Here is a 26,531-nt window from a genome sequence, read left to right on the forward strand (position 1 = left end):
TAAACAGCCGCCAGCTTTACAATCCCATTCCCTTTAATGTGTGTACCCAGCTTTTCTGTCATGTTACAGGCTATGTTTGAAAAATGGCAGTTAGGAGCTGATTGGTAGTTCATCACTTTCCAAATTTATAATTTTCCAGTGCTTACTACATCTGCCCCTGAGGGTATATTTACTAAAGTGAGCGTTTTTAGAAGTGGAGATGTTGCCCATAGCAACCAATCAGATTCTAGCTATTATCTTCTAATCTAGTAGGTAGTAGGTAAATGTTAAGTAGGTTCTCATTGTTTGCTATGGATAACATCTCCACTTCTAAAAAAAACAAACAAAAAAAACCACTCACTTTAGTAAATATATACCCCTCAGTCTCTTGAGAGTTATGTGCAGAAGAGACATAAACAGGAAGAATGTCAAATGAGGCATAGCTGGTCCTATCTGTTCCTTTCAGTCTAGATTTATAGATATTTGGCAAGATCTGGTTACAGCAGCACCAGTATTCAAGACCATATACAAAAATGTATGTAGTGTACTAATGTTCATCGAAAAGTGCTCTCATTTGATGTACACTACAGAAGTTGACATCCTTCCCAAGAACTAGTTTTGATGTACTGGTGAAGTATATTGTGGAAAACAAAAGTAGGCAGTAATATTAGTAACTGGTGTGTAATTTTTTGAATGTTATGCACTTTATTTGTTTACCAAGTTTAATTTATAAATTGGCTTATCTGATAGTAGATGTTTGGGTCCAGAAAGTTTTCTTATTACCAACTAACCTTCTGAAAATATTGGAAGGAAGACGGAAAGGGATCCACACAAATGCCGTATGTTTAAAATTAAGATCTTTTAATACAGAAAATTAAAATAAAGATAATCAAAGCAAAAACAATTAGGATTATTTGAATTTCAAATGATGTCCAAGACATCCGCCAATGTAAATCCCCCGGATGACGTTCTTTATGATACAAAAGGAAACACGTTGGGATATTTGCTGTTTTGATTGGCTATTATGGATCTACTGTTGGAGTCTCAATATCCTGGAAAATAATTAATTTCAGTTCAGTACATGTTTTGTCATCATATGTTACATTTAAACTAGCTGCACTGTTTGCAGATTTTGGCTCTTTAGAAACAAGTTAATGCTATTTACAAATATTCTATTCAAGGGGGGGGGGGGGATTAATTTTGGTGCTATTTGCCCTATGCTTGCTTGTGTTTTCTCTGTGTACTCCGGTTTACTCCCACACGCCAAATGACATGTCCGACTGACATTTACAGCAGCCTAAAGCTTTGTTTTATTTCTGGCTCCCTGTTTATACTAGGAATCCCTTTTATTTAGTGCATCATTTTCATGTGCAAAACCTCAAGATGAAAATCAAACACTACTATGAATTCTTATTAATGTTTATACCCTAAAGTCGCTATTTAGCATTGCAAGTCGCACAAGAAATAATTGCTTTCCAGAGTTTGTGTGGTTCCAAAGCACAAAATCTTATTATTATATAAAAAGATTTCAGTTATACGCCTTGATCTAAATACTATTTAGCGCAAAAAGATTATACATATACAAGGTACAGTCGATACATACGCATGCGCTCTGGATCCAGATTTCCCGGCATCAAATGTGAAACCTCCGCCAACAGAAAGAAAAAGTTGACTAACTACCAGATCTAGAGTGCTTGCATATATACCCTTACAGAGATAGGCAATACAATAGAACGAGTTGGCATAATCCCATTGGTTCTTCCTCCTGGTTCTTCTATTACTATACAGTTCATAGGTCAGTTTGTATTGTAATAGTTCAGCCCTCCAACGGCTCTTTGTGTGCATTTTCCCGCCGAAGAACAAGTCTAAACTGGCTAGTAAACATTACATTACAGAGTACATTTCAATGCCTATCTCTCTATGATCCATAACTTGCAAACGCATGTTGCGATTTCCTTGCCGATGGAACCGGAAATCTGCAAATAAACAGTGGTTTAGAATAGCACCAAACACGGTCTGCTTATCATGTATTAAACCTTAAATACCAAGTATATATATTTCACAATAGAGTTGATAACGAATAAAACCTTTAATATTAACCTTAATGCTAGGGAACCTTTCTGTGTAAGTATGTAATGTGGCGGTGTGGGGATATTAAGAAAAGACACTAGTATGCATTGTGCGTCTACGTGTTTGTGAAGTACACCATGATATGTGCTCTGCTGGGTTGTTCATACTATATGTAGTAATGTACGTATTGTTTTTATTTTATTGCGTGGGAAACGCACTACGCTAAATAACATAGCGCCGTATATTACTGATACTGTGTGGAGAACGCAAAATAGCGCTGTGTAGCCATTCGCAAAATGGTGTTGTGCAGATTTTGATTTTACAATTTTGGTCTCAGCCAACCATCTGGCTTCAACACTACTGAGCTACACTATCTCTGTTGGGAACTAGTGACAGTGTCCATGAAGATGTATGTAAACAATGATGAAGTGGAAGATCAGGGACAGGAGATTTACATCTCGAAGTGGGACTCTTCTACTGAAAGTGTCCAGTAAGATGTGGCAGACCAAATTAATGTCGCCATGGTGACTTAGGAGAAAATGTATGAACCCTTCAAATGTGTGGAGAAGTTGCCCATAGCAACCAATCGGCTTCTGGCTGGTGTTTATCAAGTACATTGTATAAAATGATAGATGAGAAGTGGATAGGTTTCTCATAGCAATCAACTGGCTTTTGCCTGTTTGAACGGTTTGATACATTTCCCCCTTAGTGTGTTCTTTATCCCAGATCCACAACTCATATAGCTGCCTTTAATCCTTTAGAGACCGGCTACGGTTAACAGCTCCTTCTGCAGTGTATCTGCTGTAAACCATAGTAGGTTCTTGGTGATGAAAGTCGCCATGTGCGATTGTTATTACAGCGGTTATGCTTCCATGTACCAGAAACCTTAAGGTGTCTGGAGCAAAGATTCTATGTAGGAACAGGACACTAACATAATGATGTGTAGGAGAGCTATTGTTGCTGGAAACTAAGGTTTTCAAGGTACCCAGCAGATGGGTTTCACCCTAGACAGCTGTAGCACTCTGATTTTAGGGCTAATGCCTTGTATAATATGTAATGTGCCATACCCTTAAACATGAATTTTAAATATTTTATTTTACGAAATTGCTGTATACTAAAGTTCATATGTCGTTACTGTCGTTACTGCATATAAGACCACTCAAATCCAGTAGGCCTTAAGATTAAAGTCACAACCATAACATATTAGATTTTACCATGTGACTTTTTGCTCTTTGATTAGAGCTTAATGAAGTAATTATTCCAAAGACTGGGTACACTTTAGCTGATATGTAGACAATGTTGTCCGATCCGGAGGATTGGGCCGATACATCGTCAACATCAGCCAGTGTGACGACCAAGCGCACTACGAACGACCAAGCGCGCTTTCATTTAGGTTGGCCCTAAATGCAGCTCAATCTGACAATCCGACTGATGACCCCATGCAGCGGGATGCAGCTGGTGCCGACGTATCGGGCAGTCAGGCACTGGATAATGTAATGTGTATCGGCTGCCCGATATGTGGGCCGGTCGGCGGTGCGATTATCCATCGCATCGCTGGGTACATACATTGTTAAGTGTGTACCCAGCTTAAGTAACATTGCACATTGTGTTGTTTGTGCTACAAATTAAAGATGACACTACAATTATTGAAGTATGATATTTGGATGTGGGTTCAATTATTATATGTTGAACTGACACCATTTAACGATTCATTTATTTTTCAGATAGGAAATTACCATAAACAATCCTTTGTAGAGATAACTTTGACAGTTCCTATCCTTATTGTGTTTTCAGCCCTTTCCTCTCTCTCTGAGAAACTACTGTGGATGTAGCAATGTCTGCAGCTTACCGATTGAGGAATGGGTATGGCCATGATTGTTTAAGGTGGAAAATGTGTCTCCATCCCCACTGAGCTGCACTCACCAGACGTCCTGTCTGTTTGTATATTGAAGTATACTGTAGGGAGAAACTTGGCATGGTATCACTTTGCAGATGACAATAGCTTGCATTAGTGTGTGTTCCATGTAATATACACAAAGTTGCCAGATGATGTTTTAACAGATGTGAAGAGTACAGATCGCTCTAACAGACACATCTCCTTATATGTTACTTGATGCGAAATATACTCTAGACATGTGGATGAATGGATAGATGAATAGGACTTATTTAAACAGATGTACATATGTCCACATTTTCAGATTTTTCTTAATTTTGTTTCATTTTGCATGTTTGTTTCAGGGCTTACGTTTCAATTTACATTAATCCTGTTATCCTTTATTGCAAATGCAACCAAGAAGTTCATCAGCCAGGAGAAAATTAGGATAATTAGGGGGCAATTCATTTAGTTGCTGGATTTACAGCGGACTTTTAGCTTCCAGGTTGATTGCACAGAGCTATTTAGTTTGATAACACAGCCCTATATCCTGCAGAAAGCCCCACGGCTAATGCAAAGTAAGACATAGATTCCAGGTTAAGTGCACCCCCGGAGCTATACAATTACCGTGCACAATAAGCCCATGACTAGCCCCAACAGGGCACTTAACGCAAATTTCTGTTTGCCCCTCAGGAGAGTGCGAACATAATTTTGTCGACCCTCGTGGCTTATCGTGGACAATAATTGAATAGCTCTGGGCTCTTATAGAGTTCACTCTAGGCCCGGCGCCGGCCTAGAGAAAGGGCACTCTGGCGCTCTAAAAGGGGGCATGTCTTTAAGAAGTTCCCCCTTTTCTTCACTCTTGGGGGCATGACGGGCACTTACGGACATGCCAGGATGCCCCCAAGCTCTTCCTTTTCTGTGAATAGCGCCCGAAATCTATTAATAGTCGGTAATCGCTATAACGCTATTTTTCCCACATGCGGGATACTGTGGCCTGCAGGTCAGGACGGCACCTGGCAGGCTGTTGTAGCGGGGCGCATTCTACCCTTTTGAAATTGGGCATGGCGCGGCGTCCCGCTAAATCAGCCTAGCGGCAAAGCTACTCTTAACCCTGGATCTAAAAGCTCACTGCCAATTGAATTGACCCGTAGGCTGCTCAAAGTGAGTCTTGTAGTTGTAAGTGCATTTGTGCATGCCTTTCCTTTGCTGAGTAGTCAGAAATCTGTTAAACGGCACTAACAGTGGTTGCAACAGTAGCCTAATTTGGGCCAATCTGCGAAGCCTTGTTTTGGCTTTATAACATCTTTTGCAGCTAAAGAATGTAACCCGTTCCAATGAATACATCTCTTACCCTGTTTGTTATTTTTTAAATTTTTAAATTTTTTTATATATGTTCCAAATTTGGAATATTTTAAGAGCTGTGTAAATGGGACTAAATACAGCAGGCTTGCCCTGGGACATTTTCCTGCACTTACTATAATTCCCGGTTTAATCTGGTCCTCCTTACATTTTTGGGTGTTTCTGTTTTTAAGCACCGAGGACTTTTTCATACTCATTCAATGTTCTCCCCAGAAAATGTAAGTAGACGGGTGGAGGCACTGTAAAACGTTTCAATAATGAAAAATGTGGAAATCCTTATATTGATTTTAACTCTAGGTAAACGCAGTGCTGATCGTCACTTTTCGTCTACCCCCTCTCTTCCCACCGTCCAGATCGCACCCTGCCTTTTAACCACTTAATTAACCACTTAACTGATTCATTTTTTTTTACCACATGGCCCTCTGAAATGTGTTTTTTTTTTTTTTTTTTTTTTGTTTAAGTTAAAAACCTATTTTTAAAATGAATTAAAATATTTTATCGAAATGCCTAGTCCTTCACCAACCCCTTCCCCCCCTCATGTATAGATAGGTGGAGAATAGGGTCATGCACAGAAATTTAAACAGGAGTACATGGATCCTCCAATATTGAATATTACTCTTAACCGGAAGTACTTTATATGGTATAAAGTACTTCCAGTTAGAGTAGTAACCTGAATTAATGAACAAATTGTACCACAACTTCCGGTTTCGCTACATACCATCATATGGGATTTTGCTCATGTACGTTGGTATAAGTATGCAATTGTAAAGTGCGATGGAATATGCTGGCACTATATAAGTAACTGATGATAATAGTGCTGGAAGGTGAGCAGGAGTTTGCTTACGCTTAGTAATTTGAATATTATTTTTGACATTTGATATATGACCAGGACTAGTGTGCTGTAATGCTGAGCTGGTGTAAGCCAACGCTGACTGCCGTACATTTTGAGCATTGTGTGTGTTGGACTAGTGGTTAACACTTATATCAATCCAGCAAATGCATATAAGCTATCAATGAATTAAATGTGTTAATAGAAACTGTAGAGAACATTTTTAAGGGCCGTACACACTGGACGATAAAAGTGAACGATGACAATATCGTTCAACGATTTATCGATCATGAAAGATCGACTATCACACTAATCCAACCCCCCGTCGTTTGTCGTGGCCGACATCGGCAAATGCGTATACACTTAGAGGTGTCAGCACCCCTGCCGGGCCTGCCAGATATCTGCTCATACAAACACACAAGCACATCACTTCACCAACTAATCGTTCTAGTGTAGGGGGTACTACTCCCCCCCTCCCCCCTGGCCAGTACCGCTGCTGCTGCATATTCACCCAGGCACCACCACTGTAGTGGCACTGTTCGCCTACTTCTTCGCCTACTTCTGTCACGGGACAGACAGCACTTGGTCCCTGCTGCCTCTGGGGATCAGCACAGGGACACTGTAGTCATCTGATAGCAGACACCATTAGGCTCTCTGACACCCAGCCACTAGTCCAACCTATACAGGACACTTACCAGGGGCAGAAATTGCACCATTACAGCGCCATGAGCACATAAGATCACTCACTCTGCTGGGTGCACATCACAGTGCCCAGGAGCAGGATTACTCAACTCCCATTGCCTGGGGTTTGCCCCCAGATATTCCAATGCAGCTTTTCCTGATCAAGCTGCTGCCATGTTGAACCACACTGCCTACCTCTGCTCACCTGGCACTCCTCTGACTTCCTGCTCTCTGCCGGCAGTTCACCGCTGACTTCACCTCTCCAAACTGTTTAGCTGTACTCCTGGCCTGTCCACATCCCTCGGGGTGATAAAATTTAGTTCAGTAGCGCCTGCCACACAGGTTAAGTATGTGGGGGGTGAATGTCTTGTTTGGATTTTTTTTTTTTGGGATGGGGTGTTTCACAAGTGTGTGTGTTGAGTGACAGGCTGCTCGGCAGTCTTGTGTGTTTGGGGGAGGGGGGACAGGGACAACCAGACCTGCAGAAGTGTGTGTTTTGGGATATGACTGGCTGCTCTGCAGATTAGTGCTGTCTGCACTTACAAATATTATTTTCTCAGTCTCAATTGCATAAGGAGCAATGTGCAACATTGTAATTTATTCTTGGAATGTGTGGAGAAACAGTTGGCATTTTATGATGTGGTTCGGATACATAGCATCATGTGTTCGGCTAAGAACTGCAGATACTATCTTTGATTCTCACCACACCCCAGAATTAGGGGATTTTACTGTCTCATAATTTGACTTTTTAACATGTCCCTGTCATAGATTACATGACTATTATCCCACCCTACCTTATTGTTTAAATGTTTGATTATTGTAGGCTTATATGTTATTTTTTTGTCCAGTAAGTGTTTTACGAAATTAAATAAAACTTAGTTTTGACCTTCATTATCGAATCCTAAATAATAAAGAAATCTGATATATAATTTGAAGAAAAGGTCACAACCTGTTGTATGTATATAGGCACCTTGATAAAAATGTTGGAATCGTTGCATGGGATGTTACTTATTGCACTGATTGCCGCCATCCGAAACTGTCTATGTGAGTGAACTGCGTATGGTGAGTTCACTGGAGGGCACCTGCTTTGTGTACAATTCATATTGGAAGAGGAGTTCTACCTTTTTTGTATCTCATATATGTGTGTGTTTATGTGTGTGTATGATTCATCTCAACTCTCCTCATTCTACAGTGTGCCCAGTGTTAATTTTATTGATGTATGTATACACACACATCTATATGTATGTGTGTGTTTGTCTGCCTACTTCTGTATGTCTTGAATAAATATATCACTGTCCGTCTACTTCTGTGACATCACAAGTTGGACAAAAGTTGGCTGGTCTGATAAAAAAAAAAAAAGTTTGCAGGTTGGATGAAATGTTGGTTAGATGTGTGGGGAAGCGTTTTAGTTGGACGGTTGGAACGTTGAGTTTGTCTGATGTGTGGCCTGCTTTATGGTGAGTACACTTGGGACAATCAACAACGATAACTATATCATTATTCGATCTCCTGGGTGTGCTGAACGATCGATATCGATCATCTAGTGCACCAAAGACTATAGCGATTCGCGGGTCCCTATAGTAACCTGGCCGATATCGACCAGGTTGGCCTGCATGCACGGGTGATGATCAATATCGACCATACGTTTCTGTGCATTGCAGGTCGTTGGCCACCTAAAACTGCACGATATGACCGAAAACGATATGATTGATATCGTTATCGTCCATTTTAATCGTACCGTGTACATGCACCATAAGTTCCAGGCTGTGATAACAAAAGCCTGGTGCTGAGCACCAGGCACAGTGTCTGTGGACCAATGATTTTATATTTAAAACATAATCTATTTTACAGTGAATGCATTTAATATGCGGGACATACCAAACGGAAGAATTATTACTGTTGTTTCCAAGCTTATTTTTTCGTTGCTGCCTTGACATATAAGAAAACCATCGCAGCACAACTGGAATAGGTAAAATATCCTGCTATTACCAGTGTTTCATGTGTCAAGCCTATGCAAGGGCACCATACATTTTCCTTTGTAGCAGTGCCCTTGCATAGGCTTGACACCTGAAACACTGGTAATAGCAGGATATTTTACCTATTCCAGCTGTGCTGCGATGGTTTTCTTATGTCAAGGCAGCAACAAAAAAAATAAACTTGGAAACAACAGTAACAATTCTTTCGTTTGGTATGTCCCACATATTAAATCACTGTTAGTCACTTGACGCTATGAGTAGCATCCATGTACTCTAGTCTATAATATACTACACTTTATGCAGGGAAAGAACATAGTAAAGTTTAATTTGGAACGTGGGTGACCATGATGACGACTGGGAGGTAGAACTGGGACCCAAATCTTACAGATGTGTCCACATCTATCCTCTGTGTGCTACAAGTCGCATTACACAACGCGTGAACACCGTGCAACTCTGTAGCACCAAGTGTTTTTTGGGTGACTTTTTCCCTTAAGCAGCTTCTGCTGATTAAAATGACATGTGGCATGCCTATATTCTGTGTGCGACTGCGGTTATATGTGCATGCAAATGCGACTGTGACACTGTAACGTAATATTTTGCATGCATATACGGCCGCAGTTGCACACAGAATATAGGCATGCCGCATATCATTTTAATCAGCAGAAACTGCTTGTGCATCCTATGCACATCAGATGCATTTTAAGGTAATAAGTTGCACGAAATGGTGCTCAGGCTACCTAGTCGTGTCATGGCATGGCGTGACTATAAGGCTGTTCAACGCACATGGAGGCTAGATGTGTGTGGACACATCTATACATCTTCCTGATAAGTATTTAATCTGCATAGAGCGTATTTGTCCCTTCCAATGCTAGCCAGGAGAGTATACATATTACATGCCAGACTAGTCAGGCTGAATTGGATTTACAACGGGTGCTGTTAGAGATATCTGTTAGTCGGAGAAGATTATTTTTGTATTTTTGAAAATATATGAACATCCAGGGTTTCTGGTCCCAGGTAATGGTTTTCTTTTTTTTCTTTTTTTTTTTGCTCGGCAGTATAGAGAAAAGAATACGTTCCTGCGAACCCTACGATTTGTCTCCCTTCTTAGGTTAATAAACTTTATTGCTGGAGTCCTTGTTAGCCAGAAAACTGATACCTCTTGTCCTATCCTGATATGTACACTTAATGCACAGCACAAAACAGAGCGCTTTTGTTTATTTGGAGAGTGAAAATGGCCATGTATCCATCCACACGTCAAAGAAAGCCCCTTCACCTAATTTTAAGAATGTCCCTCCACAGCATTAGGTGCATCTATTCTGTCCTCAGCAAGGAGCACTGGGAGTAAATTTAGTACAGTATAAGGCTCTTTTGAAAGTTGCAGCATCTTCAATGGTTTCAGCTGATTGAAAGGGGCTATAATAATAATAATAAATACAAAACCATGTGCATTTTGTATTTAATAAGTTTGCCCTTTTGAATGCAATAGCTGAAACCGCTAAAGACGTTGTGGCTTTGGAAAATGCTACATAGTAAATTTACCCCTTAGGTTCTATCTAATGCCTCCTGTTGGCTGACCCAAAGTTTGCGCTTCTAATGCCCCTATCTTGCTTTGTACAACAATGCAATTTGGTGTAAATCTAGGAGAAGTTTGCAGTAATTGAGGTATAAGTGTTTCTAAAGAGGTTTTTATACTGCATTATCCTGTTTTGCACTCATGCATAAGGCTCCTTGTACCTCCCCCCAACAATAATTGGCTCTCAGCAAAAATTAACCTTAGTGTGTATGTGTGTGCGTGTACATGTGGTAGGGAATATAGAGTGTAAGCTCTACTGGGGCAGGGACTGATATGAATGGCTATTTATTCTCTCTGTAAAGCGCTGCGGAATATGTGCGGTCTATAAATAACTGATAATAAATAAAAGCAAAGGTTTGCCCTCATTGATTTAACCTTGTCACATTGGCAAAAAAAAGATCTGTTCTAGGCAGAGTACTGATATGACTGCCCTGTCACTTATGGCTCTTTGGTTCTCTACATTCCCACTCAGTTTAGGTTGGCCTGTCAACTACAACGGGCTACACCTTAAACAGATTTGAGCAGACAGCACATACCTTAGTGCATGTCACATTTACTGTACGCTATCTAATGGGCTTTACGTGTTTACATGGCAACAAGAAGCTAGCCAGCTTCATGGCAGCAATGAATAGTCTGTGTATTCATGTAAACTGCTGTGTTCTGGCAGGGATGTGTGCAGTGTGCCACTGTTTGCTGTCCCTGAATGGCCACATGAGTTCAGTGATACAAGAGCCTCTGCCTATAGCTAATTCGAATGGTGCCTGTAGCATTTTTGACAGGGGAGCAGGCAGAGTATGTTGCTGGTTTTGCGCAGTAATAGTACATGCATTATTATTAGTACAACTGGAGTAAGTGCTAAGTGAAGTTTATTTCATTTTTCAACATAGCATGATGGGCATATTTTAAGATTCACTAGGTCTTGTAAAATCCTTATCTGTAATATAATTCAACTTATATTTACATTTGACCCTCAGCCTCTTGCTGTAAATGATTTGTCTAAATTATGCCCCTGTCTTTCAATGCATTCATATATATAGGATCTGATCTGCTCTGTATTAAAGTAATCCTCGAATATTAAACTGCACATAATCTGCCTAAACCATTTGGATGCATGAGATGCAATTTTCTGATGGGGGTTGTGAAATTACATGATCTCTTGGCAATTTAGAATGATAATCATGTGGATGCTGATGCAACAGTGTTCTACTCTTCCACGCTGCCTAGCTGGAGCAATGTAGCAGCTTAGAGAAATAATTCACAGCACAATGAAATTAATCTTGATAAAGAAATACAACAAAACGTCTCTTCAGAGAATTTTACTTGCCGGCAACAATGTTTTTTCAGGTAAGACAGATTTTCCAATAAGTGTTTCTGTTTACATGTGCGAAAGAAATCCTTCTTTTTGTTGTATACGATTAATTGCAAAACATGACCTATATTTGTAGTTTAATATGTGTATGATTGTATTAAATGAACAATGTAATAATTAGAATTGTGTTTAATGGACTGTCTCTGTTTAAGAGGTGGTGTTCTCTTTTACTGTATATGGTTAGTGCATAATGCAACACCTAAATATGTCAACGTCCGAATACGAAACAGATCATTTAGATGCACGACATACAATATATGTCAGTGCTATCAATAATTGTACTTCACCATCTTTGCTTTTCAAGTAGAAGAAAGTTACATTTTTGTAGTATGGTTGTTTCAGAGGAGGAATGTCATGCCTACTAGGTTGTAACTTAGCTTTGAAGCAGCTTTTAGATGAGCACCTTGGTGGCCACATAATTGTAATCTCTGTCAATGTGTGTGTGAGAAAAAGGATTATCCAGGTGCACTGAGAACAAACTCAAATTGTGCCTCCTATATAGTTTGAATACCAGATAAACTCTTGGTGTAAGGTAGTGTAATACTGTAATATTCCAGGTGGTGTTTTCAATAAGTTTCCTTGAAGAATTCTGTGACTGGAAGCAATTCTTTGTGAATATAATACTAGTGAGTAAAAATAAATTCTAAAAAGATGTGACTATAGCTCAAGTTAGTTTGGTCTGGTCTATATTACTTCTCCCTCTCTAACAGCTACCAGTAAATCCATTATTGATAGGCTAAATATAGAGTCATAATTCTACACCTTGTAGATAAAAAAGGGGTACATTTAGACACACAAATACAATAAATATCTTTAAAAAAAATAAACACTTAACTTGGCCATAAACTAGCACAAAATTTGGTCTTCGAAATGTTTGGAGAGGCCATATAGTTCAAAAAGAAAAACTGTCTCTGTTCATGTATCAATTGTAAATGGAGGAGGAGTGTGTGTGTGTATATGTGTATGTATATATATATATATATATATATCTCAAGACACTGGGGTATAGACTGTGGTAGAGTAGAGCCTGGTACTTTAAGTAATTTAGAAGTGTGCCTGGCCCCTTCCCCTCTATGCCCCAGCAGAAAATGTGCTGGTGCACATTAGGCTGTCTCTAGCCTATATACTTCTATTTTACACAGCTGACCGAGGCTAGTGTCCGGGTACCCCGCTTGTCCCCCCCCCAGCATCCCGGCCGCAACAGTGGTACATATATACCTCCCTCCTGCCTTGCAGGAGTAGAGGGTAAAATTGCTTGGCTCAGTGACGGCGCAGTTTGCTGCAGATGTCGCACTATACAGGCTCTTATCCCACCACGTCCAGCTGTCTAGGGGATGGAATCCGGCCCCGGCGCGCTCCTCCCTCCTCCCCGGGCTTCCATTAGTGCGCACATTGCAGCGGGATCCATTGCATTGCGCCTGCAGTTTTTTCCCCGCCACTTCAGCCTCCCCGAGTCACTGGCGGATACAGTGTGTATGTGTGTGTGTGTGTGTGTGTGTGTGTTTTTTATATATCATGTCACATAATATGATTTTAATTTAAAATTTATGCCCACAAATTGTATCTTCAACTAACCTTTACAATGGCTACATATGTAAAACATGAATTACACCCACAAAACAGTGATTGTACTCCCATATCACACACAGCTTTATGCTAACCATTATCGGATTGTTTGCACATCGTTTTGGGGCACAAATGAAGTTTAGCAAACCTGCGTAACTGTTTTTCACACACTGCATTATATAATGTATGAGCAAATGCAAATCCAGAAATCATTTATGCAAATCCATAATACATTTCTTTTTAATTTTTTTGAGTAATAAACTGCAGAGTGTGTGTGTATTTATGTATATACAGAGGGTAAAATAAGTATTGAACACATCAACATTTTTCTCAGTAAATATATTTGTGATGGGAAATTTTCACCAAATGTCAGCAACAACCAATGCAATCCACACGTGGAAAGAAATGAAACCATAGATCTCCATAAATTAAGTTATGTTTAATAATGTGAAATGACACAGGGAAAAAGTATTGCACACATGAAGAAAGGGAGGTGCAAAAAGGCATGGAAAGCCAATACACCAGCTGAAATCTATCAGTAATTGGAAAGCAATCCTGCAAATTGTCAGTGCAAATTAATATAAGCTGGTTCAGTCCTAACTGATGGCCTATAAAAAGGGGTCTCATTACCAAGGTGTCACACAAGAAACATCTCATGATGGGTAAAAGCAAAGAGCTCTCTCAAGACCTTTGCAACCTCATTGTTGCAAAACATACTGATGGCATTGGTTACAGAAGAATTTCTAAACTTCTAAATATTCCAGTGAGCACTGTTGGGCCGGAAGCGGAGAAGAGCATAATTTCACCATAAACTGGCCATGACCAGGTGCTCCTCGCAAGATGTCTGACAGAGGAGTGAAAAGAATGATCAGAAGAGTTGTCCAAGAGACCAGGACCACTTGTGGAGCGCTTCAGAAAGACGTGGAATTAGCAGGTACAATTGTTTCAAAGAAAATAAATAAGTAGTGCACTCGACCGCCATGGCCTGTATGCACGCTCCCCACGCAAGACTCCATTGCTGAAGAAATGGCATGTTGAAGCTCGTTTAAAGTTTGCTGCACAACAATTGGACAAGCCTGTGAAATACTGGGAGAGTATAGTCTGGTCAGATGAGACCAAAATTTAACTCTTTGGATGCCATAATCCACACCATGTTTGGAGGAGAAATGTCACTGCACATCACGCCAAAAACTCTATACCAACAGTGAAGTTTGGAGGTGGGAACATCATGGTGTGGGGCGGTTTTTCAGCATATGATACTGACATACTTCATGTAATTGAAGGAAGGAAGAATGGAAAAATGTACCAAGACATTCTTGATAAAAATCTGCTGCCATCTACCAGGATGCATTTCAGCAAGACAATGATCCCAAACACACAGCCAAGGACACTCTCAATTGGTTTCAGAGAGAGAAAATAAAGCTGCTAGAATGGCCCAGCCAATCACCTGACTTGAATCCAATTTAAAATCTATGGAAAGAACTAAAGATCAGGTTCATAGAAGAGGCCGACGGAACCTTCAAGATTCTGTGTGGAAGAATGGGCCAAAATCACACCTGAGCAATGCATTCGACTAGTTTCTCCATACAGGAGGCGTCTTGAAGCTGTCATTACCAACAAAGGCTTTTGTACGAAGTATTAAATAAATATCAGTAAGCGTGTTCAATACTTTTTCCCTGTGTCATTTCACATTATTACACACAACTTAATTTCTGGACATCTATGGTTTGATTTCTTTGCATGTGTGGATTGACTACATGCTGTTTTTTAAAGTGCTTTCTGTTCCCATATATATTATCTGCATTGCCAAAAATTTTCTTATCAAAGAAGTACTACACTATATTACTTATCCCATCTGGCTCTGACCGAGCCCCTCATATTAAGGTCTCCAGACACCAGAACATCCGGTTCATCCCACTGGTTGTAATATCCATGCAGAGTTTCAGATAAGCCTCAAAGATTTTTTATTTGCTACGCACAATTATACTTTAAGCGTGTGCACTTTACTTAATTTGTTACACTACCAGGCGCATGTTCTTTCCAACCTCCCTTTCAGATAACTTCAAACCGGTCGCCATACGGAGACACGGAAAGACTGCTGACACTTCAAAGTAGAAGGAACTGTGTACTTTCATTTGTCAAGCTGACCAACTACGTCACGATCTTCCCATTCTGGTCAGTCCCTACACGGAGTCTCAAAACTATGACAATTTGGCTCCAGGTATCACACAGATTTTAAATGCACATTATGGTGCATCAATTTGTTTCAAATAAAGGTGGAGACACACTAGACAATATTTTGCACGATTTGGCTGATTTCAACGCATCGGAACGACAAACCGTGTAGTGTCCACTAATGATGCCAATGCCGTACTTGCACTTTGTCTGTCGTATACTCAGATCTTCTCTACAGCATGTAAGATCTGGCAATCTCATACACAATTTTGTGGAGATCGTTCGTGTTTTGGCACTAATGATCTATCGAACGACCTATCAGCAGGGACATGTGAGAGCAAGTATACCTCTGCAGCAGCCACTCCTTCGTCCAGCATGGTCTCCTCCTTTTGCTGGTCTCTCTCCTTCACAACCATAGCTCCAGCATAAGCTAGCAGAACTCTATAGCGATAAGGATCCATCACCACAGAATGCAAAATAGAATACAGGATAGAATGTAGAATAGACAATTTGTTGAGCCAGGCAAAACAAAGCAGAGCACAATAGCCATGTACAGCGTTCAGCAGGTATACACCAAGCCTCACTAGTCACAGGGCAGAACTGTACAGACCTAAAATGGCGCCTGCTTTATATACCCACTAATTGGGCTTGCCCATTATTTAACTTTGGCTGAAATCTTTAAAATAATTGTCAGGTGTGTTTGCACGATCTATCATTTGCTTACCAATCTAACTATTTGGATCGTAAATCGTTATTTGGATATCGTTAGATCGTTGGTCAGATTGCACACTTTTATGCACCATATCATGTCCTGGAGTGTCGGGGAGTGTTCAAGGGAAATCGTTCACGACATCGCATCATTTGCGAGTTGTCTAGTGTGTAGGCATCTGTAGTGCTGGCTTAAAGAGACAGAACCACGCTCAAGCATACTAACTAATGACACCTGGGGGATAAGCTGACAAAATTTTACTTACATATGGGAACTTGGGGTGCTAGAGCAAGTGTGACCACAAAAATTTTACCTAAACAATTGACTTTGATCCACTGTACTCCTACATTTGCGGTGCCAGTGGTATTTTACCACACATTTAAATAAAATAAATACAAACTCGGCACGCAACAATATATTCCAAACTGTAGTTTTAATTCCAGGGAATGTTGGTTCCAAAGTATTGCAATAATTTGTCAAACTGACAAACCACGCATTTTGCCCCTTTACAATTGGGCAGGGCCTGGCGCTTTCCTAAAACAGCCTAGCTGGAACACTAGTGCCAGGCAAGTGGTTAAAGCAGTGGTTCTCAACATAAACCCTTAAGTATTCCCAATAGGCCATGTTTTGAAGATTTCTGCTTGTGGGAGCAGGTGGGATAATTACTGACCCAGCAAAAGAGATGAACTCACTTGTGCATAACCAGTAAATTCTCAAAACATGTCCTGTTAGTGGTATTTGAGGACTGTAGTTCGGAAACACTGCTTTAAAATAAGTCTGACTATGGGAATGAAAATAAATTATGTAAAAGTCTCTAAATGCAACAGAAACTAGACATTTGCTAGCAGACAATTAACTCTCTAATTCCTTTTACTTTTGTTTTACATAAAACCATTGCTAAATTCTTTGTCTGAACATTTTGGCTTATTCCATAATGCAGTGTATCATAACTTTAATAATGATGAAGTGTGGATATCCAGTGAAAAATATACTTACCTGGGCTACAAGCTGTAGCTCTTTCTGTTGGAGTAAAGCTGGGTACACATCTTTTGCGATGACTTTCAGAGCGTTGTTTCGGTCACTCCCAATTGGAAGTTCTGACCACAGTGCCGATATGCGTGTACACACCTTTACAATCATACTAACAACAGTCGATCCCCGACTGTCCCAAAAAATGGAAAGAATTATTGTACCACCCATAGCGGCAGCTTCTGTTGATGTAGATTCTCAAGAACTGTTGAAGGTGAGTACAGACTACACTTTTAGTCCGATCTGGCCCGGTCAAATCGGATGAATATTAACTGCACATAAGATGCGATCCTACGATTCGACCAGTTTTCTTCCGAAGGTGTATACACTTTCAATATCAAAGAACCTTTTGAAATCAAAAGAATGGCCTGAGTATTGCATAGGTGTATAAACGGCATAAGCCCTAAGCTGAAGGGGTGGCTATAAGGCCCCCATACATCAGCAATCTGAAAACCACAATTTAACAATTTGAAGATTTATTGCCCGATTTTAGGATTTCCCAATCTAGCAATCTGCGCCCATACATTACAGATCTTTTTCAGTGATTTGCAGATCGATTGCAGCAAACGCAGATCTGCCAATCTTGAAAGGCCCATCATTTTACTAGTAACGGTCTGCAAATCTGCTGATCATGTCCATACACTAGCAATTTACAGCCCAAATCAATCTGTGAAATCCAACATGTTGGACAATCTGATTAAACAATTCCAATCACTTTTTGGTTGCAATCTGTGATCTGTGAAGCCCTTAAGGCCCCCATACATAAGAGATTGATTGCAGCAATCATGCAATTTGCAATCGATTGAAAAAGGGAAAGATTTTTGCTGCTATCAATCTCTGATGTATGGGGGCCTATACATTGAAGATTTTTATACACAATCGATTGCAGAATTGCCACAATCGATTGCTGATGTATGGGGGCCTATAGCCACACCAAATTAACGCCACCCAGCTCAGTAAAGGCCCCCATACATCAGCAATCGATTGTGGCAATCCTGCACTTTGCAATTGATTGTATATAAAAATCTGCAATGTATGGGCTTCACAGATTGCAGATTGCAACCACAAAGTGATTGGAATTGTTAAATCAGATTGTCCAACATGTTGGATTTCACAAATGGATTGGGGCTGTAGATTGCTAGTGTATGGACATGATCTTCAGATTTGCAGACCGTTACTAGTAAAATAATGGACCTTTCAAGAATTGGCAGATCTGTGTTTGCTGCAATCGATCTGCAAATCACTGAAACAGATCTGTATTATATGGGCGGTGATTGCTAGATTGGGAAATCCTAAAATCTAGCACTAAATCTTCAAATTGTTCAATTGTGGTTTTCAGATTGCTGATGTATGGGGGCCTTAAGAGTGACTTCCATTGTGTACCAGCTGTCAGAATAAGCACTTCCGGTCACACCTTGTTTTTAGTTTGAGTGCATATAACTGTAATCTGTAATTACAGGTTGAGTTTCCCATATCCAAATATTCCGAAATACGAAATATTCCGAAATACGGAATATTTTTAGCTTGACTGAGATAGTGAAACCTTTGATTTTTGATGGTTCAAAGTACACAAACTTTGTTTAAGGCACAACATTATTAAAAATAATGTATAAAATTACCTATAGGCTGTGTGTATAAGGTGTATATGAAACAAAAATAAATTTCATGTGTGTACACAAACTTTGTTTTCGCCACAAAATTATTGAAAATATTGTATATAATTACCTGCAGGCTGTGTGGATAAGGTGTACAGTATATAAAGTATAAATGCATTCTGTGTTTAGATCTGGGTCCAATTCCTAAGACATTTCAATATGGTATACAAATATTCCAAAATACGGAATATTCCGATATCCAAAATACCCCTGGTCCCAAGCATTTTGGATATGGGAGACTAAACCTGTATTAGAAAACACACCATCCCTTTCATATAATATGTATTGTGCATTGTAGTGACTAAATGGTATTGCTAGGGGACAAAAACTTTATATGGGAAAGCTTAGAATGTTATAGATCTTCAGGTTTGCTTTATTCAAATATGTTTTTGAAGACTATACACCTGATGGTGTATCGAAGATTATTTTATGCTCATAATAGGTATTTAAATTTAGGAAGACATGTAAAAACAATGGTGTCTGATGTTTCGGGGAGCCTCCCCTTCCTCAGGTGCAGAATGAGTAATTATTGTACCCCAAAATGTTATGCACTCCCTTTATTGTCTTAGTTTTAACCTTATTTACAGACATGTTTGATTTAGGCAGGAGAGGGCACCGATTGAATAAGAGCACCACCATCTCCAATCGAGATATGGGGGGTTTTGCATTAAATTTGCTCAGTCAAAGCTTGCCATGTCCTGTGTTTGAATCCACCAATCTTTGCTGTGAATTTGTATTATCTTCAAGACTGTAAGTCAGTTGGACCTGGAGATGATGTTTTATAGAAGAATGCTAATTAAAAGTATGTTTAACCAGCATCACATTCTGCTCTTTATTAGCAAGAGCGACAGTGCCTTTTACTCTTTGTGAGATGCTAACCTCCACGCATGTTCACTCTTAAGCCTGTTTGCTTTGCCATCAGAAGAATTTAGATTTTCAGAGGTTGTGGTAGACCAGCCAATGGCTGTCTATGGCACATGTGTTTGGCAGGGTACACATTTAGACGACTGATTGGTCAGCAGACCGAACCGCCGTCTGTGCGGCCAATTGATAAGCTATACACACTTGCCAATCGGCCATTCAGTATATCTGGGCTGATATCACAACTGGACGTACATTTAAATCTGCTCGCCTATTTGAGATGTCAGTGTTTGCGGTCCCTGCAGCAAGTGTACAGGTAGTTTGCGGTCGCCCGTACTCAAATGCAGAACGCAGTCGGCATAGACTGATGCAGGGCTGAGCAGATACAGTCAGGTGTATAAATATTGGGACATTGACATAATTTTCATATTTTGGCCTCTATTCACCACCACAATGGCTTTGAAATGAAACAAACAAGATGTGATTTAACTGCAGACTTTCAGATTTAATTTGAGGGTAATTACATCCAAATCAGGTGAACGGTGTAGGAATTACAACGGTTTCTATATGTGCCTCCCACTTTTTAAGGGGCCAAAAGTAATGGGACAAACTAAACAATCCTAAATCTAACATTCACTGTTTAATACTTTGTTGCAAATCGTTTGCAGGCAATTACAGCCTGAAGTCTGGAACACATAGACATCACCAGTCGCTGGGTTTCATCCCTGGTCATGCTCTGCCATGCCTCTACTGCAAATGTCTTCAGTTCCTGCTTATTCTTGGGGCATTTTCCCTTCAGTTTTGTCTTCATCAAGTGAAATGCATGCTCAATGGGATTCAGGTTAGGGGATTGACTTGGCCATTGCATAACATTCCACTTTTTAGCCTTAAAATACTCTTTGGTTGCTTTTGCAGAGTGCTTTGGGTCATTGTCCATCTGCACTGTGAAGCGCCGTCCAATGAGTTCTGAAGTATTTGACTGAATATGAGTATATAATATTACCCGAAACACTTCAGAATTCATTCTGTTGCTTTTGTCAGCAGTCACATCATCAATAAATACAAGGAAACCAGTTCCATTGGCAGCCATACATGCCCACGCCATGACACTACCACCACCATGCTTCACTGATGAGGTGGTATGTTTTGGATCATGAGCAGTTCCTTTCCTTCTCTTCTCTTCCCATTACTCTGGTACAAGTTGATCTTTGTCTCATCTGTCCATAGGATGTTGTTCCAGAACTGTAATGGCTTTTTTTAGATGTTGTTTGGCAAACTCTAATCTGGTCTTCCTGTTTTTGTGGCTCACCAATGGTTTGCATCTTGTGGTGAACCCTCTATATTCACTCTTGTGAAGTCTTCTCTTGATTGTTGACTTTGACACATATACATCTATCTCCTGGAGAGTGTTCTTGATTTGGCCAACTGTTGTGAAGGGGTTTTTCTTCACCAGAGAAATAATTATTTTGTCATCCACCACAGTTGCTTTCCATGGTCTTCCAGGTCTTTTGGTGTTGCTGATGCTGAGCTCTACGGTGCGTTCTTTGTTTTTAAGAATGTTCCAAACAGTTGATTTGGCCACACCTAATGTTTTTGCTCTCTCTCTGATGGGTTTGTTTTGATTTTTCAGCCTAATGATGGCTTGCTTCACTGATAGTGACAGCTCTTTGGATCTCACCTAGAATCAACTCCAGACCTTTTACCTGCTTAATTGATAATGAAATAACGAGGGAATAGCCACACCTGTCCATGAAATAGCTTTTGAGTTGATAGTCCCATTACTTTTGGCCCCTTAAAAAGTGGGAGGCACATATTGAAACTGTTGTAATTCCTACACCGTTCACCTGATTTGGATGTAATTGCCCTCAAATCTGAAAGTGGAGCAGTTAAAGCACATCTTGTTTGTTTCATTTCAAAACCATTGTGGTGGTGAATAGAGGCCAAAATCTGGAAATTCTGTCAATGTCCCAATATTTATGGACCTGACTGTATGTCAGTGTTCTCCCCAGGCTGTTTTCTGCGGGCGCATCTCCCGGCAGAAACAGCCTACCACACGGCACTTTCCCCCGCAGCATTCCCGGTGACCCTCTCGCCGATCCTTGCTGCTAAAGAAGCCTCCGATCGCTTCAAAGGCAAGCATTCCCAGTGATGCACTGACGTCACCCGCGACGTGAGGAGCTTGCCCCGCGCGCCTGCTGGATCTATTAGATCCAGTCAGAGTGAGGAAGTGGGAGCGCGAGTGCCGAGCATGCTAAGGTAATTTCTGCGCTGGGGCTGGGACCAGTCTGGGGGCACTGCATAAGGGGCACTATTTAAACCTGGGGCCACTGCATAAGGGACCAGCCTGGAGGCATTGCATAGGGGCACTACTTAAGCCTGGGGGCACTGCATAAGGGCAAAGCAAAACTACAGGGGCAATGCATAAAGGGGAAAACTACAGGGGACACTGTATATAGGGCACAAATACAGGGGACACTGCATATGGGGATAACTACAGGGGGCACTGCATAATGGACACTTTTGACTGAGAGCCAGTGGAGGAGCAGCCTGAGACCTGTCGGGCTGGAATGGTAAAGGAGATGCCTCTTTTCCCGGCGCACACATAATTGCGAAGGCCCTCACCCGGCTGCTACTTGATGCCACCCGGCTGGAAAATAATTCTGGGGAGAACACTCTGTGTCTTATGAACTACATAGTTCAGAGACATATCAAGTGTACACAGCCGCCAATGCACTCGCATTATATAGCTCGTTGATGGAATGAGCGGTATATCGCCAGGTGTGTAGCCAGCATTACAAAAATGTGCTCTCTGTAGAATGTCATATGCTTGTTTCTTTCATGCATATTGTCACAACCAGAGGTGTTGTACCTGGCGGTTTGCGGTCTTTGCCTGTGCGGGTGCTTTGGTGCTATCCTACCGGTGGGGGTGCTGGTGTCTGGAGGTTGGCACGAGGTGCGCGTGGTTGTTCCAAGGATACATGTCATCTGGTGACAAGTGAGACTGGCAGCGCTGCCGCCATCTTTGTTTTGGGCATGTCACCTGAATAGACCAATCAGGTTGCAGCTTCTGGCATGTGACTCTCAGCAGCCTATCATGCACTTTCCCATGGTACTTAAGGGTGTTCAGCGCACCCTCTAGTTGCCAGTGCAACGTCTACACAGCGCAAGCTGTGTTAAGCTGTCCACACACTAGACCAACTTGCAACCAACCATCCAACTAGTTGATTGGTTGGAATGATAATCTGGTAAGGGATGAAAGCAAATGACAATCAGCAATTTGCTTCCAAATGCCGGAAAATGGGCAAAAACTGTTAGAACAAATTGTTTCGATCAAACATTTAACAAACTTGTATGAACGACCATTTTCATCTGTTTTCTGGCATTTAGGAGCAAATTGCTGATCATCATTTACTGCCATACGTTACCAAATTTTAATTCCAACCAATCAACTAGTTGGTTGGTTGGATGAAAGTTTGTCTAGTGTGTGGCCAGCTCTAGAGTTCTCTGTGCTCCTTAGCTCAGTGTGATTATTGCAGTCCCAGCAGTGCTCAGTTTCCTGCTCTCTCCACCTCAGGCTGACCACGGTTACTCGCATCTACCCTGCTATACCCCATTACTCACCCCACAGTTTGTGATCCCTTCAGCTGTCCGGACTCAGAGCCCACTACAGTACTTCAGACCTCTGTTCTTCAGTCACATCTCCATTGGTCTTTGGGCCTGATTCAGAGCTGAACGCCCTGACCAGAGCGCTCGCTCTGAATCAGAGCCCTCCTCCATGAAAATGGAGCGGCCTCCTGGCCGCTCGTATAGCTGTGGGTGACCACCCACAGCATATGCGAGCGGCCAAAAAGATGGTAACCATCGGACTTGCGACGGAGACCCTGCGGTAGGGTCTCCCTGCCACAAGCCCTGGAGTGATTTTGGCTCTATCAGAGCCCAAATCACTCACACTGACATCACTAGTGATGTCAGTGGGGCCGGCTTCAGACGGAAGGCGTTCCCATGGGAACGCCTCCGTCTGGCAGGCACGCCCCCGGCACGCCCACCAAAGGGGGTGTGCTGTCAATCAACATCGACAGCACGCCCCCTTTGGTGCGAGACTCGGAGCGATGGAAAGCCCGTCGCTCCCCGGGTCTCGCGCATGCGCATGAAGGAGCTGCCTCCGTCGTGCGCATGCGCAGTGGGGAACATCGACCCGCTTGCGAGTGTACTGGTGCTTGCGAGCGGGTCTGAATGACCCCCTTTGTTTTCTCTGCCTAAACACCTGTTTTCAGCTTCATTAATTGGACTTTGTTTCCCTGCCAGTCACTTGTAATTCAGCTACACATCACTTGGATTTGTTTATTTCCTGCCAGTTAATATATTTATCACCGTTTCATGAATCATAATACTACTCTTATACTTGCTGCATTTCAATACTGCAGACCCGTTCCAGTTTTCTCTCCTGCATCCACCTCTGGTTGAAAAAATAATCCAAACCTGACACATACATACACTGCATAAAAGAAATCAGACTGTTTGCTGCTTGTTTTATACGTAATGCTACATTTTTTTGTTTGCTTGCTTAATCCAAAGTGCTTTTATGTAAAGATTTTAATTTGGTTCAGGTCGTATTTCATTTTTTATTTATACATTACATGTTATCTCATGTCTTCTATATAGTATAGTGATAACGGCCATATTAAAACCTTGATAAGCTATAGATGGCTGCTTTCCTTGCATTGAAAACTGTAGTTACCTAGTAAAAAAACAAATGCAACACATTCTTCTTCACCTTATTTTGGAAAGAAGCACGTTTTTATGGCTTTTTAACTGTTTAAGCTATTACTATGGAGAACAAAATGTGCTTGCCTTATCTAAACGTGAAAGTATTTTTTAATTACTGTGGTTCATTTGCTGAAGATAGAAATCATGACCATTGTGATGTGCCTGCTACAATATGTGAAATGGCTGTGCTTTCCCTGCTTAATATGCAGTTGTCATCGGCTTGCTGGATTTGTGCTGCCACTCAGCCATGTTGTATTGTGAGCCTCGTTAAAGTCTTAATTTCCTGCTACTGGTGTAATTTTATGTAATTCATTCATTTTGTTTTATGTAAATATCTTGTACACATTTATTTCAAGATTGTGTGGCTTGCAACGAAATAAGTCATGACCAATGTAATTGGCTTCATCTCTTCATGCTGTTCCAATTCTGCTTCACTTTTTATAATTCTCTTCATCACTTAGTCTCCTGCATTGCTTCTGACAGTTGCCATCTACATCTCAGCCCTATGCTGCCATACTTCATTTAGTGGATCCTGCAGAAAGTGCAGCAATTTACTGTTCTTACATAAGCTATTTTCTGATTTTTTCTTCTGTTTAAGAAAGTTAAATCGTCTCTTCTGACCTTTAAACCTTACAGCCTTTTTGCAATTAATGCTAAGCACTCTGCCGTGTAGCATATTCTCAAACTCATCATGGCCAGTACATTTGCTGTCTTTGTGAGCAGACCGCGTTTCAGTTCTGCGATCTGTTGGTTAAACCAAGGATTTTCTAAACTACCCTTTTTGAAGGGAACATTGTATTTGTGTGATGGGAACATTGTGTTTTTTTCTTCATGTACAGATTCTTTTTTTTCTGCACTATTACTGCAGATATTTTGTTTTAAATACATTATTTAGACAAAATAATATATTTCCATAATTTTAAAATATCTCAACTGAAGCTTCCACGCCTACCACTGTCAAATGGTCCTCTCTTTCTGATGCAGATTAAGTGGTATGTATTCACTCTGAAAGCTCTGTATAGCAGCTTCTGCAGACAGGGGCCAAAAGTAAGTGTTTCTGACCATGTTAGTTACCTGAGTCCATCATCGTGAGCTGGGTTGCTTGTAAGGGGCCAGACGCTGTAGGGTAGTCACATTCAACTGATGTTGATGAACGTATACTCTGAGTAAAGACCGGAAATTTAAAGGGAAATTTCAACAAAAAATAGAAAATTCACTCTTGGGTTGAGTTCCAAAGTTAAACATACATGTTGAACATTACTTTGCATTGGTTTAACAATGTAACTGATGTGACTATTCACTTGGAAGATAAATCTGTATTTCTTAACACAAGGGCTTGCCACCATTAAATAACTTGCTGGTGCCACCTATTTTACTATGCAGATGATATGTATTCGTTTTTTTTATTTTATGTTCTGATTCTTTCCTGGTGGAATAAATAACTTCACTAGATGAAAGTTGGTTTTGGCAACTTTCAAAATGCTGCCACATATTAAGCGTTCTGGAAACCGCTGAAATACTCACGTGCTTCATAGAAGAGTCTCTATATTCTCCGGTACCTGTAACCTAAGTGATTTAAACTTCTGCTAAAAAAAAAAAAAAACAGTTAAGGTGTTATATAGAGGTCATATAGAGGTCTACAGTATTTTTAGGTCAGTGTGAAAAATACTGTGCATTAAGTGTGAGGTCTTTGGCAGTGTTGCAGCAGAATTAAGAGGCAACCCTTAACAAGTAAATGGCCATTTTACTAGTGCAGTTTGCAAATGAAAGCACATAACTGGTTGCTGTGGGTCGCAGCACTTTTTACTGTGCTGCAGTTTTCAAAAATGTCTCTATTTTGTGATTTAGTTTTCTCTAGGGGCTGACTGCACATGTATTATACAGATATACCTTAGGGTCCAACGATGGCTCTTAAAATTGCAAACACTGCATGCCAGGCAAGCTGATAAAGTATGCTTCAGAATCCACACTTGATCAGTAATGATGTTAAAGGAACTGTTAACTTTGCAATCTAAATTTGTGCTTCTTTCAAAATGGTATGTTCTCTGCTTAATGGC

At 40.8% G+C, this 26,531-nt stretch overlaps 1 protein-coding gene across 2 annotated transcripts in view; it reads left to right on the forward strand.

Annotated features, from left to right (window-relative positions):
* The window catches only part of TNKS (tankyrase), a 252,832-nt gene that overhangs the window by 13,748 nt on the left and 212,553 nt on the right, over positions 1–26,531 (forward strand). The gene's annotated exons all lie outside the window — the stretch shown is intronic.

Source organism: Taudactylus pleione, unplaced genomic scaffold (assembly GCF_031769625.1).
Source record: "Taudactylus pleione unplaced genomic scaffold, aTauple2 ptg000454l, whole genome shotgun sequence".
Lineage (NCBI taxonomy): Eukaryota > Metazoa > Chordata > Amphibia > Anura > Myobatrachidae > Taudactylus > Taudactylus pleione.